This window comes from Vicugna pacos, chromosome 2 (genome assembly GCF_048564905.1).
Source record: "Vicugna pacos chromosome 2, VicPac4, whole genome shotgun sequence".
In the NCBI taxonomy this organism is placed as follows: Eukaryota; Metazoa; Chordata; class Mammalia; order Artiodactyla; family Camelidae; genus Vicugna; species Vicugna pacos.
Genome location: NC_132988.1, coordinates 58,623,150 through 58,645,599, shown reverse-complemented (window position 1 = coordinate 58,645,599; position 22,450 = coordinate 58,623,150). Strand labels below are relative to the sequence as shown.

At 34.7% G+C, this 22,450-nt stretch overlaps 1 protein-coding gene across 2 annotated transcripts in view; it reads left to right on the top strand.

Annotated features, from left to right (window-relative positions):
• Positions 1-22,450, top strand: part of CCSER1 (coiled-coil serine rich protein 1) — a 1,130,224-nt gene that overhangs the window by 61,486 nt on the left and 1,046,288 nt on the right. The window lies entirely within an intron of this gene.

The window sequence follows — 22,450 nt, the reverse complement described above, 5'->3', positions numbered from 1 at the left end:
GGACAAAACATTTCCAAAAGAATATTCAGCCGAATGGTAATTTTTCATGTTATTATTGAGGAAATAGAATTTTTCGGTTTAAGTAAGTGTCAACAACTAGATAACCCTGCTGGGTGAGTCACAAATACTAAATTTTCCTGAGTGTCTTGTAAAGAAACCTTTCTAATTTTGCATAATCCACTCTTTCCAAACTTGCTGGGCTAAGGAGTCTGATTGTGGAACATATAACTTGAGAGCACTACACTAATGTATTTTTCTACTTTAGCCAGTCTATGTAAGATGTTCATGAAGAGTGTTTTATCACTACTTCCAGAATTTAGGAATACTTTAATTATGTCTTTCTAATTACATACCCAATCTGTCATATTTGGTTAGATGATGACATTTATTCATTTATTCACTGAAATTACTACCTATCTTCTCATCTATGGAAATGTATTTTTCGTGAACCACAGCTGCTTATGTGATTTCTAATGACTCTTGTAAATTGATAAATGACAGGCACAGTATTTTGCTTGTACCTCATTACATATTCTGTAATTTAAAAGGCCCAGGAATATTTGTAATCTGTGTTTGAATATCCACTGGTTTTTAACAGATTTTCAAAAAAATATTACAGGGAACTCTAAATTTTTCATCATGATTATATTTTTTAATTTTAAAATTAACACTCTCAAAGTACTTATTTACAGTTTGTCTTCAGTAACAACTATGATTTCACAGGTAGATACTCTTTTGTAGAGACAGGATAAAATGATTTGCCACATGACTTTGCTTTAAATATTGTTTGTTACAAAGCAGTTGATTTTTCTTTTTTATGTATTGTTTTAGGCTCTGTATTGACAATATATGAAAATATTTGTCTGATATCAGTTTCTGTTCTTCTTATTTTGTTTTTCCAGAAGATGCCCAGAGGCCTTCCTGTGTTAAGCAGTGGCGCTCATTACAGTTTGGACAGTCTTTCTGTTCCTTATTATTTCCCTTCACTGTATGAAGCTGTAAAGGCTGATCCACTGAAACAGATAGCAATGTGGATACAAAAAAGAATAAATACTAAGTGTTCTGGTCATAAGAACTCAAGTGAGGGGCACCCAGAGCCAAACCTAGCACAACGGCATGGATTTGCCCTTGGAGCACCCTTCTTTGAAGTACTGGCATAGACAGGGATCTGGGCAAATGATACCAAGATTTAGCAGTGAGCGGCAGAGTAGGGCAGATGATGGAGGAGCAGAACCCGCAGCATCCAGCACTTAGGTTAAGGAGAAGTGACAGCAGCCTAACCACACCAGACTCTCTTGCATGAAGTGGATGTCTGGCTGTGCTCCTCTTTGAACTGCCTATGTTCTGATTATCAGAGGAGTCCATGAAGCAAAACTCCTCAACTTTTAGCTAAGGACCTTGCTTAAATTATAATAGTATCTTTCCTATGAATCTAATCAGTGGGATCCTAAGACAGTCCTAATTATACTTAAGAATTATAGAATGTACAATAAAGTATTTTCAGTGTGTATGGTATTTCACTTTGAATTTCAATCTTCCTTTACTTTGGGCCAAATTGAATCCTTAGGACTTCCTTTCCAAACTAAATTTCTCCGAATGATTAAGCTCATTGTGTTTGTCTATTGTTGTTGATTTTAAAATTTTGGTATAATCCTATTTTAATCACTTAAAAAATTTATCTTTATCTGTGATCATTAAAGGCCTATCACATTTAATTTAATTTTTTTGCCTTCTAAGATTGAGTAAAACCATCTCATTTTATGGGGTTTTTTTGTTTTTTTAATTGGCATTTTTTTCCAAGTTAGTTTGTCTGGTATTATTAAAATTGCTGCAGCTTTCCTCTGTTAGTATCATGTTGTTTTTCCGTGGTGTCATCTTAATATAATTTAAAAAATTAGACTTCCTGCTTACTACCAACCAAGGGAATCTCTTCTTTGCCCATCCATGCTCTGTTTGCATTCTGTTTTGAATAGCCCAAGAAACAGCTATGTAGGGGAGAGGTCTTTTGTTAAAAAGAAGGAAATTGAACAGCCATTTCCCCTTTCATTCTTTGACCTGCACCTGCAAGCAAGTGGTCTACGCTTCAGTCTTGTCTGTTTACATTGTTTTAAGAACATCAGCTATTGTCTCAGAGAACTTACCTTTGAAAAATCTATGCAAGTATAATGAAAAATTAATGCTTTAAAATTGACTGTGCATTCAGCATGTTGTTTCTTAAGTTTGAATTATAAAGTTTAAATAATTGTCTTCATCTGTGTTGCTAATAACTATTTTCTGTGCAGTTTCAGGTATTCTGCTATCGTTTCTTTTTTTTTTTAACATTTTTTATTGATTTATAATCAGTTTACAATGTTGTGTCAAATTCCAGTGTTCAGCACAATTTTTCAGTCACACATGGACATATACACACTCATTGTCACATTTTTTTCTCTCTGAGCTACCATAACGTTTTGTGTATATTTCCCTGTGCTATACAGTATAATCTTGTTTATCTATTCTACAATTTTGAAATCCCAGTCTATCCCTGCTATCATTTCTAATAACACATATGGCAAAACTCAATGATTGTTTGATTTTGTTAGGCAGTAGTTTCAATAAGTGTAAGATATTTAAAATTATTATTTAAAACATTTCATTACTTATATTAAGCTTTAGTTAATGGTCAAAAAGTAAAAGTTGTAAAATTAGTGAAATTGTTTTTGTGGAGCTCAGGTGCCTACTATGAGTTAACATTTAGCAGAGAATTGGTATTCAGATCCCACTGACACCGTGAAAACAAACATTTGTTTTCATGTAAACATTATTTAATAAGCTTTCCAGAATCTTTCATGATTTTCTTAAATAATGAGAAACATATATGCATGTATTAACAATGCCATAGTTCTCTTTTCCAAATTTTCTTTTTATAAATTCAGTGGCTAAAAAAATATAATTATTTAAAGAATATATTCTTGAACTGAAATATTTTACTTCAACTTTTAATTCTGTCATTGATTACTATCAAAATAATTCTGTTTTTCACAGTCATGCTTTTGTTATATGACTTAGCTTTATGGTAATCATATTCTCTTATGGGAAGGATATATTGTTTAATTTAAATTGTCATGTGTGTATTCTTACACATTCAACATTTTTCATTTCCATCAAATGTTCCACCAAATGTTAAAAAAAGTCCAGTTTCATAGACATTTTACTTTGCATAACAATGTAACAGTGGCTAGGAATTTAGTAGCTTTTCTGTGCGTCACTGGAATACAAACAAACTTCTTGAAGAATTCTTTTAAGCTATTACTAGAAAGAATAAAAGCATTTGAAATCTCCATTTGCTATAAGATCAGCAGATCTTCAATTCTGCTTTCAGTCCAGTAAGCCTAGAAATTTGTGGGTTTCTCAAATCCCTTCTGTGTTTTTAACCTTTTGTAAGTCGTATCTTTATTGTTGATGCCTCTTGGTTCATCCAAGCCATGGTTAGTCTTGTGCCATTCTTGCAATTCAAGGGAAGGAGAAGGATTGCATAACTGGAACACTCACATTTGAAGTGAGTAAGAATAGAGATCTGGGGGTGTTGCTCAAAGAGCTCCTGGTTGACGTTGACATCTCCATAAAATCCTTTGTATTTTATTGAATACAAGAAAGTCACTAAGTCCAGCCCCAATTCAGGAAGAGGGCAGGTTGACTCTGCTTCCAAAGGAAGTGAGTGACAAAATCACATTGATGAAGAGATGGTGGAATGAGAGTATTCTTGCAACTGTCTTTGGAAAGTATAATCTGCCATGAGAAACTTGAATTTCATTCTATGGGTGATTTAGAGTTATTGAATAATATTAGATAAGGATGATAGTATTAGAAATATATTTTTATAAAGTTTATTGATAAGTTCTTGAGAGCAATAAGATAATCAAGGAAGTTCATTGTGTTTTGTTTTTATCTTTGCTTTTTCTTATCCTTAAAGAGTTCCAAAGTCTTTTGAGCATGTCTACAGACAGAATAGAAGGAGTAAAAAGAAAAAAAAAGTCAAATAATCTTAGAGGTGGGAGAAAACACAATACTTCTTTAATGAGACAGACTCCTTCCAGTAACTTACCTAACTTATATTGGTGGAATGCCAAGTTTAAATGCAGACATCAACCAGATGTCAGCCCTTTGGCTATTTGAATACAGTTCTCATCAAATACTGCTTTCATTAAGTAAAAAATTTTCAAGATGTATCATCACATTGGGCACCTTCTTCTAGAGACTCTTTGATTTGTCTGTAAAGCTTTAATCAAAGCATCTTATATATAGTCCAGAGAGTTTTAAATTACCGTAAGATATTGTCATTTTGAATTCCTAAATATTCACTGTAAAGAGCCCAAGTTTTGAAGGTTACTCAGAAAGCAGCTGTATGTGTTTGGGTTGTCAGATATGTCAGTATACAAATTAATTGTGTTTAATTAAATATGTGGTGCAACTGATCATTTGAGTGTATAATACAACACTTTTGATTGGAAATATTTTTATTACTACTGAATATTTAAAAGTTGATAATTCCATTTTAAGGTGCTTTAGAGTTTCTATTTTGTTTATATCACATTTACTTTCTTTATGCTAATTCACTCAAAAGGGTAGAGACTTTCTCATATAGTTAAATGCACCTGAAGGATTGACTTTTTAAAGTTTTAGAAATAATTTCAACCTTGAATAAACTATATTAAATATTTAATCATATTAGAAAGTTGTTTACCAGCAATATATCATATCTGACTTAACTACAAATTGATGATATTGGGGAGCTCTGTATTCTTAACTTCAAAAGAGAGTTAATATATAGTGTGTCTGACAGTGATACGTCTGAGGAGAAAAGTAAAGCAGAATGAAGGTAAGTAGGAATGCAGTAATGGGTGCATTTTTATATCAGATGTTCAGGGATGGTCTTTCTGAAAAGGTAACATCTGAGCAGAGATCTTTGGATGGAAAATTTGTGGGAAGAGTGTTTCTGGCAGAGAACATCAAGTGCAGAATCCTCTGGTCAGGAGAGGACTTGGCCTGTCAACTGAAGAGGAGAGGCCAGAGCAGGGTGGTCTCTTGGGAGAGGAGGCCCAGTGTGTATATGGGGGAAATTAGGTTATGAAGGTCTTTGGCAGGACTTTGGCTTTTATTCTGTGTGATATAAGAAAAGTTATGGTGTTTTTAAAAAGAAGATCAACTTCATGTTTAACAGGTATACTCTGGCTTCAGCACTGAAAGTACCTTGGTGGCAGGGTAATCAGGAGAATGCAGATGGTAGCTTTGATGAGGGTGGTCGTGGTGGCAGTAGGGTCATCCTGAATTGCTAGGGGATCATTGTGAGGTGTGAGAGAAAGGGACCTTGTGGATGACTGGTTTAGAGGCTGGACTGCATAGAGGGAATTGCTAGTTACTGAGATGGGGGTTTGTGAGATGAGCAGGTGTTTGGGGAAGATCAGGTGTTTCCTTTGGGACGTGCTAAGATTGAGATGTGTATTAGACATCCAAGTTGAAATATCGAGTAGGCTATAGAATACGTGAATCTGAATTTCAGAGGCTAGGTTCAGGTTAGAAATACACACTTGGTAGTACATAGTATAAAACTGGCATTTAAAGTGTGGATCTAGGTGAGATCACCTGGGGAAGAGATGTACCTAAGAAAGAGGAAAGATTCGAGAGCTGAATGCTGAAGAGCGTGTACACGTAGAGATTGTGGAAATGATGAGGAAGAACTAGCAAGTACACGTGGAAGGAGAAGCCAAGGAGGGAGCAGGAGAACCAAGCATGTGTTGTATCAGAAGCCAATTAAAGAAAGGGATTAGTCAGGAAGGGATTAGTCTAGTCTGACAAATGCTTGCTGATAGGTCTTAAATAAGGTGAAAACTGAATTTACAGAGGCCTTAGCAATACAGAGATTATTCATTACTTTGACAAAAGCTGCTTACTTGAAATGGTGGTGATTAAAAAAACTGATTGGAGTACATTTAAAATGGAAGATGCGTAATTGGAGCCAGCAAGTATGTGCAACTCTTTTGCTATAAAAGAAGAGAAGAAAAATAGGATAGTAGCTACATGGAGGGAGGAATGAAAGGACTATGGTGTGTTTGTTTGTTTCTGTGACCAAATGCATTATGCTTACAGGGAAGAATCTGATAGAATAATTCAGAAGAGAAGATAAAATTAACTGTAGGGTTAAGAAACAGCACAATTTTTTCTCTAGAGTGAGGCTGCTGAGTAGCTGAGAGGGGATGGAATGCTGTGCAAATGTGGAAACTTGTCTTGGATAAGCATGTGAAGTGTTTATCCTTATTAATGAAAAGGAAGGCAGACCACATGGGCATAGGGCCAAGGGGGCTGGAGTTGTGGGACTGGGAATCTGGGGAAGTTCTTTCCAAATGCTTCTGTTTTCAGTGATAAGAACATCTGAGAGGATGTGGGGGAAATTACTGGAGATTTGAAAGGAGAGGAAAAGGTATGAATACATCATCGAGGTGAGTTGGAGTGGGATGGGCTAATAGGATTTCTGGAGAGCACTCAGGGACGTATTGGAGGTTAAAGCCTATGAGTCTAAAATACAATCGATCGAATGGCATAGTGATCAGTGAATATTTGTTCACAAAAATAAATGAATTGTGCATTTCTTATTTCTTCTAACAGAATCTAGCCTAGTACTTGCTAAGTCATTACAAGGCAGTGGATTTGGTAAGTAGCAAAGGCACCATCAGAGTTCTTACTGATTCAGTCTTGGGTGAAGTAGACTCTGGTATTTGAACTATCATATAGATTTTTGAGATAATGGAATTTAGAGATAATCTTTTAAACATTTCCCTTATTTTATACAAGAAGAAACTGAAGTTCAGAAAAATTAAAAAGAATTCCTATCTTCTGCTGAGACTCTTACATTACTCTTTAGAGAGCATTTTGAATATTGTAGTAAGTATATTCTACTAAGAATGTTACATTTTATTCTGATTTTATTCCTTCTAATAGAGCATTCCTGTTTGGTTTTTCAATTTATGTTTGATTGCACAGTTATGTAAATTCTTTTTGACAGATTTGTTATTAAGGGGAGAAAGATGAGTAAGAACTCTAACTTTAAAAGCTCATTAATTTTAAAGAAATGTGTCATGAATTAATGTTCTGAGTGCTATATTTTTCTTTTTACATGATTTCCTCTGGATGAGTAGAATTTTATCAAAAGAAATAGGTTATTTAAAAATGATTAGATAAGAGTTATACAAAAATTCTTCAAAGCATGTGCACTGTTCCTGAGAAGTGGGTTAAGTGTAATACTCAGCCAGTGAAGCATTATTATTAACAATACAAGATTACATTGCAGCCCTTTTTATGAAGCTCTCTATAAAAATGTTTTCTTTTAAAAGCATTTTCGAAGTGTCTTTCACTTGGGTGAGCGTTTAGTAAATGAAAGTCCTCTCACTAATGTGTATATTTCTTAGGCTACTTACTGGGAAAAGGACGTTCTTGACCTACTTGTTTACAGGAAATATAACCAGTTTACATCCTATCTTTGGCGTATTAGCAAGCTTAATGATGGGTGAGTCAGCTATCATGTACACACTTCAAAATAAGCTGACTTTCCTGAAGTTCAAAAAAAAAAAAAACAAAAAACAAAAACCACTGTTGATCTCAGTTTTAAAATATTCAGCAATACTTTTGCATGCTCACTTTAAAAATCAGTATTCTGTCTACTGGATAACAAAAACACCTTTTGCAAGTATATTTATATAGTAAAATACATCAGATTTTCCTAGCTACTAAATTTAAAGATAAGATCTAGGTTAAGGTAGGTGGTTAGGTAGGAAACCTGAAACTCTTTACCCAGCCTGTGCTCTATTTGATAGAAAATAGGAACAGGACACTCTTGGTCATGTGGGGATCAAAGTATCTCTTTACTAATGGGCCAGGCATTTCCCAGTGATGTCTCAAATATGGAACTTTTTGGCAAAGTTACAATGGAAACATGGCTTCTTCAAAAATGTGCTTCTTTTTTGATGAAACAGATCCAAAAAGATACCCTGTCAGGCTCAAGTTGTGCAATTCACAAGCATGGAAGGTAAGGTGACAGTCTGTAACTCCTGTCCCAGATTTAATTTTTGAGACTTTCCCTTCACTCCCACCCCATGGGAGCATTGTCCCAGGGAAACATGAAGCAGGCAAGAGGTCAGGGGCAGAGATGGAAGCCTGCCAGGATCAGGGTGCTGCAGGTTCAGAAGACAGGCTATGCTATGAGAGTGGATGTGTGTGTGTGTGTTCTGTATGCATATGGAGAATACTTAATGAATTACACTCACTCGTGAAAAATTCTGATGGATAAAATTTGTATCCTTTATCCCTGAGGAGATGTGAATAAGTTGGTAGAAAAGAACTGAACTTTTTCTATAGCACAGACCTTTGCTTCTCAAATGTGAGGTGTCCCTAGATCAAGTAGCAGGTGTATCACCTGGAAGCTTGTTGGATATACAGAATCTCAGGCTCCATCCCTAACCTACTGAATCAGAATATGCTTTTTAAAAATATCCCTCTCCACTGTTGGGTGACTTGTTTGAGCATTACATTTCAGAGGCAGTTCTCTAGATGCCAAATGTGTTACACATTTGTTTTTCAATGAACTAGGGCGTAATATAGGGAAAGAGTAGAAGGATTTCTAATTACAGCTGGAGTTTGTACTCTTCTGTTATCAAGGGTCTAGTGCCCAAGTGATTTCAGGGAAAGGAAGTGTTTTGAGATCATTCAACCAGAAAATTGCAAGAGTAAAGGAACATCCTGTTTTTAAGGGTTTTATTGATGAAATATGAGTTTGATAATCAGTGCATTTTTATGCCCCCTGAAAAGGTTTAAAATTCAGCCGAAGACAAAAGAAATTTTGAAGGGTTTAGGAAAAGGAGTGAAGTTGGCATTTTAGAAGACAATATTGTCTTTAATCAAAAAAAAAAAAAAAGAGTCAACAAGACTGCAGAGAGAGAAGAAAGCTAAAACCTATTTGAATAATGTAGGCTAGAATGATGGTAACATGAATTAGAGGTATAGAACTAGGGATGAACTGTTTAGGAGGAAAAATCTGTAAGATGCATTGACTGTTGAGAGTTGGTGAGAAGGAGGAAAATGCCATGGCTAATTCCTGTATTTTGGGCCTTAAAAGCCTGATGTTTGGACATTTCGAAGAAGGAGTAAGTTTGGAAGGAATTGATTAATTCTTTATTAAGTTATTTTTTTAGAGTGAACATCCAGTTGTAGATTATCTTGAGACAATCATACTTTATATACAATTTATTCTTATCATTCCTATTATTATATGTATGTACATGCCTTCAAACTTACATCCTCAGTCTAGATCATTTATCTGAACTACAGTCCCAAATATATTTGTGAATTTAAATTCATTTTGATTAAAAATCATGCCTTACTATTATTCACTGGAAATAAAAGATTTTTCAGATTCTAATACTTATATATGGCATATGGAATGTTCTTCAGTCTTAGTTATTGAGAAACATAATTATTTGTGGGCAAGGATTGTTATGGGACTTGTTTTAGTGCCACTTTCATGTCTAAAACAACACTTTAGAAATACCCCATGCTCAAATAAATAGTTATTGAATAAAGCACTGGACATCTGGGTCTTCAAATTGCTTCTATAAATTAGGAATGAAGGAATGGATCTCTGGGAAATCAGTGTAATAATGATGAATAAATAAGGAAAATGTTATTAAATATTTCTATGATACCATTATTCCTTTGGAGATTTCTAAAACCGGGTAATTCAAAATATTTGATTTTATCACTTTAGCTCTTACATTAAAAAAAAAAAATTATAATAATGAAAGCCTGACCTTCTCTGATGCTTATTTTTCCACGATCTCTCCTTCCTTTTTTGACTTTGTCAGCTTTGTCATTTTTCCCCTGCATGTGAATATCTGTTTACATTTTTTAATTTGCTCTTGATTTAGGAAGAAAATGTAGATAGCTGTTAAGGATATTTAATGTGCTATGTGTTTTTTTTTTCAGTGACTTTAGCTATTGTTCTTTGAAAGATTTTAATAAAAAGGATTTCTGACATCATAACAAAACAAATCAGGTTTGATAGGCTTCAACATATATGTAGTGTATATCCTGTCTAAAAAAAAATTCAAGCATCTGACACAGCTGGTACCTTTTCTGTACTTTGTATCCATCTTAGCTAGCCAATCTTGTGTATTTACAACAGCAATGACATTGATGAATCACTTTAATTTACCAGGCGACCGACAGTTTGCCAAGACTATCTGTAAGAACCAGCTAGAGCTGGTCCTGATCATTACAGATATGTGTATTGTTTCAAAAAAGTGTAACTGATCAGAAGCAATTTAGAGGTACCCTCCTACCACAGATACAGAAATACATATTTTAGTATCATCTTGATTTTTATTTTTCTCTCATTCCTTTCTCTTTTTTATGGAGAAATCAATAGCTGTGTAAATAATGCTAATTTAGTTATTTGGTAATGTTAATTGTGATACAATTTGGCTTTTTAAAGTATTGAGGATACTTTTTAAATTAAATTTATATAGTTGGGAATTGATTTTTAGAAAACAGTATTATCTTTGTGCCATTTTATATACTTTAAAGAAAGAAATCATTATTTTGAAAATAGCAAGTTGTGGTATCAATTTTTCACTTAAGTAGTTTAGACCTTAGGTCTAAAACTTAAACCCCTATCTCTCTCTCTCTCACACACACAGACACACACACACACACACACACACATTTTAAATTGAATTCCTGGGAGGAGTTATTCCTTAAGTCTTCATAAATTCTTACCTTGTGGTATGAATAGTTATAGCCTCTTCTGCAAATAAGCTTTGACAAAGGAAGTAGAAATAATTTTAGAGGCCTTGACTATTTGAACTAAGCTGGTAGAGGACCAGAAATGAGAGCCAAATGATAAGAGTTCTTTCTTTGTTTTGCCTACATTACACATCAAGTATGACCGGTTCTGGTTGATTTTTATTATGGTTAATTGAATAAAACATAGCTTATGTATGAGAAAAATCAAATCCGTACTAAAAACCCTGTTATTTTTTGTTTTCTATGTAGTAGCCTAAGGATGACTCCTTTGTTTTCACTTTATAACAGTAATACGAGCACACCAAAAATCAAGGAGTGAATTTCTCAGGCTGATGTAGCAAATAATTGGATGCCTGGGAATGATTTCTGGGGTGGGGATCCATGAGGATCCTGAATTAGTAGAGAGAGTTGTGAATGGCTTTATGAAACCCCTCCGTTAGAGAAGTCCAATTCTTGCCATATTTTTGTGTGCTTTCCCATTTTCTGCATAGCTCTCTGTGCCAAGTGGGGAAGTGGTTATATCTTTGTGGAAAGAAAGGTAACACACCTAATTTACCTACTTAGGAAATGTGTCTGTTCACTGCGTTTTTAGATGCTTCTTGAATATTTACAAAGCACATTCTAAGCATTGGCTGTGAAATCTCAATCACTACTTTTTCTGTCAAGTTAAGGAAACCTTCCTCCCTTGTTGTGTGAACAGTGTCTCCAAAATTCTCTTTTAGTCCAAGAAAACTTGAACATTTATCATCTTTTTTTTATTTAATAAAAGTCTTTGGGCTTGGGACTGGGGTAGGTGCTGGTGTTAAGTAGAATATACAATTTTATTTAAAATAATTGTAGTTTATTTTAGTAAATGAATTGGTGTATCATGTTGCCGCTCTAGTCTGACTTCTGTTTATTGGAGACTTTCCCACCAAATGGGTCAATGCAAAACTTGGGTAATAGGGGTCAAGCTAAAAAATCAGGGCCACAGGCAGGATATAAACCTTATTCATAATAGATAAGGTGCCTGTAAAAAAAATACTGTCCAAACAGGAACACTTTGAGAGTGAAAGGAGACATTATTAATAATAGTGCTAGGACAACATCTGTAAACTAGAGGTGTCTCATGGGAACTGGGACATATGGTTACCCCAATGGTAGAATTAATATAATTATTCAGACTAATGCTATATGAGTAAGGCTTCATATTATGAAGAGTTGGTGGTCAGGTGAATGAATAGGCAACCCTGGTTTAGAGGCACAGGGTTAGACAGACATGTCCCATGTTTGGAGAGGGACATATTTAAGTGGAATCTTCCTGGGACCTACTGTCACTAAGAGGGTGTCTTGGTTCTGATTAGCATAGTAAAAGAGAGACATGCATGAAATATTTGGGATTTAAAATATACTTTGATCCACTCCAGTCTTTTGTGCTCCTGTAATTAATTTTCCTTACTTCTCTCTCGCGTCGTAATTCATGCCACCACATTGAAATGTTCCTCACTGTTGGTGGTAGAAATTATGTGCATAGTTGAGAGGATGAATCTTTTTAATAGCATTGCTTCTGTTCTTAAAGGCAGGTTTGAGCTTGGCTGGATTTAGGAGTTGCTTTTAAAATTTGGCTTAGCATATTGTTTCCAAATGAAAATATGAGAATTAGAACAAGAGAACAGATCATACAACTTGAACATACTGTTTTACATTGGTATTTAAATTTCAAAGTGTTTTCATGTCCCTTGTCACTACAGCATTTTCAAAAATTTTAATTTGATTTTCCTTATATCTTTTTATCTTTTACATTTATAGCTTTCATATATATATGAATATATTTCATACTTAGTTCATATTGGGATTCTTATGAAAGCGTTGCTTTCTGTAGGTTTCTTTTTTAAATGTTTATTGAGCTAATTGGAGATTCATATGCAGTTGGTCACATAGCAGAGATTATGTGAGCCCTTTGCTCAGTGTCCCCCAGTGCAAAAAATTACAATACAGTACTACATCTAAAATATTTTTATTGATACACTGCACTGATCTTATTCAGATTTCACCAGTTTTGCATGTACTTACTTGTGTGTATGTGTGTGTGTGTGTGTGTATGTGTGTGGTCCTACACAATTTTCTAACATATGTAGATCAGTTAAGATACTGAACAGTTCCATCGCTACAAAGGTTCTTCCCTTTGCTCTTATATAACTATCCCTACCTCCCTCTGCCCCACCCACCCTATCCCTAACCCCAGGTAACCACTAATATGTTCTCCATTCCTAAAATTTTATCATTTCAAAACTGTTACATTCATGGAATAACATAGTTTATAGCCTTTTTTGGATTGACTTTCTCTATGTGTTTAAAACAATTAATATGTATTTTTTCACTATATACTTTTGGTCATAAGGCTGTAAGAATGTGATAAAAGACAATGTTCATTTAATAATGTTTATTAGAGATTCAGGATAAAGTAATATTTCTCTTTATTTTAGCATACATGGAAATAACTAACTCTTCATTATTGTATCATGGAGGGAGCTGAGAGCCCAGTAAGTGGTTACGAATACTACAGACTGCAAACAAGTATGTGTCTTTGGGTCACAGAAATGCAGATTGCATTGGTTTTTTTAACATGGGAGATTCATGTGAACATTGATCTCTGGAGTGTAATATGGCCAAGGTATTCTCAGAGTTGTCACAGTGGAGAGAGAAAGGTGGACTTAGGGTCAGAACACATAGTAATTTACAATATGTTGAGTATGTTTTATGACATTGAGGAACTCATACTGGAGGCAGTATCTTAAATATGAACACTGTTAATCCAGTGTTTATACATAACATGATTTTGGATCTAGAAGAAAGCATGTAACTAAAAAAATTCTGTATTGCATTGAATATGAGATAGGTAGAAGAATCTTACTCAATTATAGAATGTCTTTTGTGTGTTCTCTCAGCTTATTTTTCTTATGAAAAGGAAATAAACAAAATTAATATTCCTTGGCTGTTACCAAAAATGTGAGATAACAAGTCCTGGCAAGGATGTGGAGAAAAGGGAAGTCTTTTGCACTGTTGGAGGGAATGTAAATTGGTGCAGCCAATGGATGGATAAAGAAGATGTGGTACACACACACAAATACACATGATGGAATATTATTCAAATGGAATATATTTCATAAAAAATAAGGAAATCCTGCCATTTGTGATTAACATGGATGGAACTTGAGGGCATTATTCTAAGTGAAATAAGTCAGGCAGGATAAATACTGTATGATCTCACTTATATGTGAAATCTAAAAAAGCCAAAGTCATAAAAACAGAGTAGGATGGTGGTTGCCAGGGCCCTAGGGGTGGGGAACATGTGGAGATGTTGCTCAAAGGGGCAAGCTTCCAATTATAAGATGAGTAAGTTCTGGGGATCTAATGTACCACATGGTGATTTTAGTTAAAAATACTGTGTTATATACTTGAAAATTACTAAGAGAGTAAATCTTAAATGTTTCATCAAAAAATGTTAATTATGTGAGATAATGGAGGTGTTAACTAGCCTTACTATGGCAATCATTTCACAATATATTTATGTATGAAATTACCTCATTATACATTTTAAACTTACATGATTATATATGTCAATTTTATCTTAATAAACCTGGGGAAAAATAGCAAAAGAATCCCATCAAAACCCAAAATTAATATTCTTGACAATAAGATCTTGATGACTTCATGAAGTTAATGTCTTATTTGTCTTAAAATTCTCAGTACTTAGGTAAAAACATGTTCAGTAAATGTGTATTGGATAACTGCAGTTTATTAGATTGGAAAATTGCTCTATGTAAATGCGTGTTATCTTGGTACCTTTAAAAATCAATATTTGTTTGTTTAATTTGTTAGTAAGAGATGGGTTGGAATTTCTGGGCAGCAACATAGGTCAAATCTAAGTGATCAGGGATTTTATATTTGGTCATGTAGCTAACCCAGCTAATCAATTTGAGTTCCTAGTTAGAGCTCCAGCATTCATCGGAAGACAGAGGAAAGGCAGAATCTTGATGTTGATATATTACAAGAAGGCCTTCAGGGTTTGCATTTTTGTTCGCTTTTTTTTTCACTGTTCCATTTCTTTTGTGTTGCTTTGTGGGATGTCAGTATCACCTAACAAATATTTGAAGTGATTTTACAGGTAATTGTGATAAAACGGTGGTTGTAACGGATTGCTCAGGGTCCTGCACTGTTAAGTGAAAGTAGGCGTAAGTTGAAAATTCCTGGCACCAGTGAAAGTGGTCTTTGTGGCAGGAAGTGTTTTATATAGTTCCATCATCATTATCTGTGTTTTACCATTTGCTGTTTTAGTCTCTGACTTGTATACCCAAGAAGCCCTCTGTGATTTAATGTGCAAGCTCTCCAAACTCCCACATATGTAACTTTCCAATAATAAGACGAACCCATGATACTCTGCCAAATTTGGTTCAGCTCTGCTTCTGCCTTGCTATTAACTCACCTTTCCTGATTCCAGAGTTACCTTCTGGTACCTCTCTTGAAGTTAAGAAGAAAAACTAACCGGAGGAAAAAATAGAACACCCAAACTATAATCTCCCAGTCTTGAGTAGGACAAATTTCTCAAATCCTCATTTGAGTCTCCTCTATCAACCCAAAAAGATTGATACCATATTCTCTGTTTGACAGTTGATATGATGAGGTTTATAAAGGCAATGGAAAAGGCCAGAGTCATACAGCTAGTAACACTGGAACTAGACTTTGCTCTTACTTCGGTAAAACTCTAAAGTTACAGTGTTAGATTATTACTGGATCAGATTGCCACAGGAAAGTAATTGTTTTTTCCTTCACTCTTATCTTTGGTACAGAACCTGTGTGCTCTGTTTGGGCCCCTCCCTCTCTTTACTCTGTCTTTTCCCCTAATTTGTGTCTCTTCTCATTCCCTGAAGATTGATGCTTCTTTTGTACTGGCTTTACAACAGCTTTGTCTCAGTGGTGGATAAAGTTGGCCATAAGCACTTTCTTGCTCCTCGCATTGAGAGGTGGTATCTGTTTCTCCTTGTCTTTAGTCCAGGAGATAGCTATGTGACCTGCTTTGACCAATATAGGGTGCTTTAAGTAATGCTATGCCAATTTTGGGCTTAGCATTTTACTCTCTTGGACCCCTGAGCCACCAATGAAATGTGGTTGACTACCCTAACCAGAGAGTTTGTCAGGAGAGAGACGCATGGTTAGCCATCAGCTGTTCCAGCCATCCTAGCTGAAGCACCAGGCATGTCACTGGGGTCATCTTGGATTTCAGCCCCAAATGAGCCTCCAGAAGATTGTTTCTTCCAACAGCGACCAAAGTGAGACTAGTCAAAAAACCCAGCCATCAGAACCTAAGTCAGATTGTAGAATCATAAGCAAATAAATGTTTTGGAGTGTTTTGTTAAATAGAAGTAGGTATCTGAAATACCCACTGATTTCCAAATTTACTTTGTCTTTATTTTCTGTTATCTTTATGCTCATACCGATATACTGAGACCTCAGCCAAAAGAGATTCTAGTTCCTCTAGAAAAGGGATTTCCAAGATATTTAAGGGATTTGGATTGTTAAAACTGGACAAATGAAAATTCAAGTAGGATAAAAAAATTATTTTCAACTATCTGAAGGCTGCTTTGGTAAGAGGAATATAATTGGTTTTGAGAATGTAAGAAATGGAAAGGTAAAATGATCAGAAGCCACATATGAATAATTATATTTAACTTCAGTGTGATGAAATTTTCCTCACACTGAAATTAAATATAGAATTGTCCTATGTGGTGGGCTATCAAAATGGTGTGGGCACTTGATGAAGGCAGTATATTGCCCATTGCTGGTGAGCCGAGGCGCTTTGGCTTAGCACCTTGCTAAGATGTGTGGCAGTCACGGAGTCATGCTACTTGGCCTCCTTTCAAGAAATAAATGGTTTTCAGCCGTGAGGGGTATAGTTGGCTGACACGTGTAGCTGCAGAAGCTTTAGAATCCTTCGTAGTGTTCAAGCTAAGGTGATGCTCTTCAGTTCATCTCCCAGCAATTGATATAGCCTGTCCGTTTCTGCCAATGCAGACCTCTCCTGCAGCCTGTCTTTGCTCTGAATCTCTCCCTGTTAGATTGGTCAAGACTTCATGAGATCTGCACTGCATTCTTTTTATTCTTCTTCTTCTTCTATTTTTCCCTTTCCTTTCAGAAACGTAGGATCTGTTTTGTGACCTGAAGTCTTCCCCTACATAATCCTGTTTTCTTCCTTGTTATCAATTCATAGAAATTACTCCTTAATAAAAATCTTTACTCCTAATTCTGGCTCAGGATCTGCTTCTCTTAGGACCTGACCAAAGTCCTAAATGGAGAGATGAGTCAGTTTAGACAAATTTTAAGATCTCTTCTAACTCTGGAGTCCTATAATACTGTGCTGTGCCATCTAATGACTCCTAGGCAGAGTTGGATAATCATTTTATAACAATTCTAAGAAGTAAGGCAAGAGATACCTCTCTGAATCACAAACTTTATACTTTGGAAAATATTTTCTTCAGAATTGTAAAGGTGCATTTGCATTTGGTCTTAAAGTTTAATTCATTTGCTAGTATTTGTAACTATCTGGAGTCACTTGAATCTGCTAAACTGAGCTCAAAAATGGAATTAAATCAGTGTCTAGTAAAAGATGTCTATTTAAAGTAAGCTTCTTGCAACACACATGTTTTCTGGGCAGATAGCACGAACATTAGGAATGATTAAAGAAAGAAGTGTAGAAAAACTTATCAATCCTGGTGCTATTTATTATAATTTGGAAAATAATCTTCCATTTTGCTCTCCTATTAATATATGTCTTATTAATATGAACAATGCATCCAGATCTTGCACAATTAGCACATAACAAATAAATAATAATCAGTTTTGAAGTGTGGATACTATTAAATTATGCCTCTCTTAGAATATATGTGGGATTCTAGAAGAAATTAAAATGTACTGAAATTAACTTACTGATCTTGATTTGATGTGAAATTCTTTAAAGTTTTTTTTTTAAATATTGTGCTTATGTCAAATGAATATAAAAATAAATGCTTCCTTTGAAGGCTTGAAATTAAAAAATTCACAGAATATGGTTATTAGGCCAGCCTGTGATTCCCAGGCCTCCTGTGTTTATACAGGCGATAAAACTAGGGCACAAGTAGCAGCCAAAATATAACATTCCACTGAGATCACGCATACTCTGACCTCTCATGTTCTTTTGAGATAAATTCTGGAATCTCTGAGTATATCGCATGAGATTTGGTAATGAGACATTGCTTTCATGACGTGGAGTTTTTGATTCGCAATTTATTTTTTAAAGCCACCTTAACTGAGCCTCTGTCATCTGCCAGATAGTAAGTTTTTTAAGTAAATTATCTCATAAGTATCACAACAATCATATTAGATAGGGACTAATATTATTTCCATTTTGCACTGAAGAAATCTGAGCATTTGAGAGGTTAAATTACATGACCAGTGTCACTGTAGCTCATAAAAATGGCAGTGCCTGGGTTTTAACCCAGCTGTGGCTGACTGCAGGGTCGGTGCCATCACAACCGTTGTGTTACCCAGGCTTTTCTGTACTGTCAGTGACTGAGAGTCAAAAGTGCCACTAGTCAGCATGGAAGCTCTGCTGTTGCCTGCTTCCTGTGCTGCCGTTCAGACCCAGGCTGTGGATGCTTACGGTGCAGGGAGCTGGTGTAGAGGGGGCCAGAGGAACTCTCGCTGTTGCCAGACACGCTGTTATCACCGAGTGCACTGCTGCTGTCGTTAGTGCTGCTGCCAACACCACCAGCCCTGCTGTTGCCAGTGCCAGTGCTGCTGCTACCTTGGGCTCTCAGTGTCCCAGGGTGATCCTGTAGACAAGCAGCTGCTTTCGGCTTTCAACTTGCTTGTTACCTGTAGATCCTTTGCCTTAGGACTCAGGCTTAAGTCCGTGGAACCTGGGGCAGAGGACAGTGGGAGGTACGCTTTATCTACCCTAGCATCTGGGACAGCTGGCCTCGAACCAAGCATGTGCATCTCAGTTCTCTTTTCTCTTCTGCCTGAGAGATTTCTTTTCCTCAGTGACTCTATCTTCCCTCATTCAGTGCCCCACCAGCCCTGGAAACATAAACCCTTGAACCTTAGAATGAGTAGATATTTTAGTTTGAAAGATACAATAAAGAGCACTTAAAATTTAAATCATGAATGTATACTTATCTATGTAAGAATTGACTCATGCTAATTATTAAAGAAAAACTATGTAAGTATAAACAACTTTGCTATCCAGCAGGGGTGCTTTCAGTTTGATTTACATTATTTGTAAAATAATAATAATTACTAGAGCTCAAAAAGTCAAATCTTTCTTTGAAGCCCTATCAATAATTTATACAACTTACATCAAAAGGCTTACAGGGACAAAGTGATTTTGTTGGTGGGGTGATTTCTTTTTCACTCTTGCTTCCAATCCTGACTCACAAGGAGGGCACTGTTGTCTCAAAGCTGGAAAATAAGGAAATAGCATGAAGACTTACAAATCTTTACTCATTAAAAACATTTAAAATACAGACTTTTTAACTAAGGAGAAGAATATCACATTGCTGAATTCTTTATCAACTGAAAGCAAAACCTGTCTGCATTTTTTAGTTGAAAAAACATGGGGCAAAATAACTCTTAGTTCTATACCAGAAGTATTTCTTTTTCTTTTCTTTAATTGCTTACAAGTAGTCTAGTAAGAAAAAACATTTGTATCAAGGTCCTGGTCAGGATACTCTTCTTAAGGTCAACTATTTTCCCCTTTAGGATAAAGCAATCAATATTCTTGTTAGAGTACAATATTCTTGTTGGAAATACAAGCTTGCATATCCAACCTACCTGCAATTATAATGGAAAGTTTTATGTTTCTTATTCCAGTTTTATTGAGATATAATTGATAGACATCACTGTATAGGTTAAAGGTATACAGCATAATAATTTGACTTACATACATCATGAAATGATTACCACAGTAAGTTTAGTGAACGAACATCCGCTATCTCATATAGATACAAAATAAAATAATTAGAAAAAAATGTTCTTCCTTGTGATGAGAACTCTTATAATTTACTTAGGATTTACTCTCAACAACTTCCATACTAACATACATCAGTGGTCATATTTGACTTTACATCCCTAGTACTTATTTGTTTTATTTTAAAAAATTTTTAATTGAAGTTTTATTTAATTTTTTATTGAAGTCAGTTACAGTGTGTCAATTTCTGGTGCACAGCATAGTGTTCCAGTCATAGATGTATATACGAATACGTTTTCATATTCTTTTTCATTAAAGGTTATTACAAGATATTGAATATAGTTCCTTGTGCTATATAGAAGAAATTTGTTTTTTATCTGTTTTTATGTGTACCCCCTTTCCCCTATTACCATATGATTGCTTACTATGTCTGTGAGTCTGTTTCTGTTTTGTAGATGAATTGATGAGTTCATTAGTGTTCTCTCTTTCTCTCTTTTTTTTTAGATTCCCCATATGAGTGATTTCATATGGTATTTTTGTTTCTCTTTCTGACTTACTTCACTTAGAATGATGATCTCCACATCCGTCCATGTTGCTGCAAATGACACTGTTTTATTCTTTTTTATCATTGAGTAGTATTCCATTGTATAAATACACCACAACTTCTTTATCCATCATCTGTTGATGGACATTTGGGTTGCTTCCATGTCTTGGCTAAATTCGATTAAATTCAACACCCATTTATGATAGAGTCTTACCAAAATGGGTATAAAGGGAACATATCTTTAACATAATAAAAGCTATTTATGACAAATCCACATCCAACATAGATAATATTCAATGGTGAAAAACTGAAAGCCTTCCCACTAAAATCTGGAACAAGACAAGGATGCCCACTCTCACCACTTCTTTTCAACATAGTTTTGAAAGTCCTAGCCACAGCAATCAGGGAAGAAAAAGAAATAAAAGGGATCCAAATTGGAAGAGAAGAGGATCTATATGTGGAAGACATGATGCTATATGTAGAAAACCCTAAAAGCTCCACACAAAAACTATTAGAACTATAAAATAATTTGGCAAGGTAGCAGGATACAAGACTAACATACAGAAATCAATTTCATTTATTTACACTAACAATGAAGTATCAGGAAAAGAAAGTAAAGAAACAATCCCTTTTAAAATTGCATCCAAAAGAATAAAATACTTAGGAATAAGTCTGACTAAGGAGGTGAAAGACTTATACATGGAGAACTACAAAACATTGATTAAGGAAATTAAAGATGACTTAAAGAAATGGAAAGATATCCCATGATCTTGGATTGGAAGAATCAATATTGTTAAAATTGCCATATTGCACAAGGCAATCTACAGATTTATTTGTTTTTATAACTGGAAGTTTGTACCTTTTTACTGCCTTCATCCAGTTCCTCCTCTCCCCACCCTCCATTTCTGGCAACCACAAATCTGATCACTTTTTATATAATTTTGTTTGTTTGGAATATCATTGATCTACACTATGCTAGTTCCTGTTAAGCAACATAGTGCTTTCATATTTATATGCACTTCAAAATGATCACAGTAAGTCTAATTATCGTCTGTCACCATACAAAGATGTGGCTTATTAGTCACTTTCCCGATTCTGTACCTTTCATACCCACAACTCATTTATTTTCCAACTGGAAATTTGCACCTCAATCTCCCTCACCTGTTTCATTTGCTTTTGTGTTTCATTAATTAAGAAAATGGAGATTGGTAAATATTACTTAAACACATATGTTTCAGACAGAGTGAGCTTCTTGATGTGTCAAATGTATGGATTTATAGAATGAATTTGCATTCAGAACTTTTTTCCAGTATATTGCATGAGGAATATAATTTTATTTAAGAAATGTAAATATGTGATTTATGAAACATCACAAAGGAATGTATTTATACATTTAAGGTTATCATAACACATACATGTTAGGATGTTTCTGTATGTGTATAATATACATTTTTTATTTTTAATTGATTTTTTAATTTTAAAATTAGAATTAAAAAAAGTATGTTAGTATATGAAAAACAACCTAACAATGTCATTGTATTTAAACGTCATATGTAGATGTGTGTTTTGTTATGTTCTGAGCTACCTGCCAGCATATGTTGTAAAGAACTCTATGGATAAAATAAAGATCAGAAAGTAGTACAGAGAGAAATAAAATTTAGTTGCCTTGTATTTCCTATCCTCCTCATTTTTTAGTTTTTAGGAAGAATTTATGCCTCTTGCATGAAGATAATAATGTAGTTAATGTTCTAATGTAGTTAAAATTATAGAAGAGCTTTTAAAACTTTATAGGATGACAAATGACATTGATAAATATACTTTTATGAGTAAGATTCTCTTTATTGTTTGCACTTAATGTTCTTGTTTTGTTTTAACAGTATGTATAAGAAATTTTTTATCTTTTTCTAGATAATTTTTCACCCCTTATACTCTAAACCTGTTTAGGCAAGTGAGGTTTGCAAGTGGTTGAATTCAGAGTTTACACTGGAACAGACTGGTGGGAATACTTCTCAATGGCTTTTTCAAGAAAGTATTAACTACTTTATTACACAGATTGCAGTCATTTTTATCTTTACTATACACAACCATAGAAA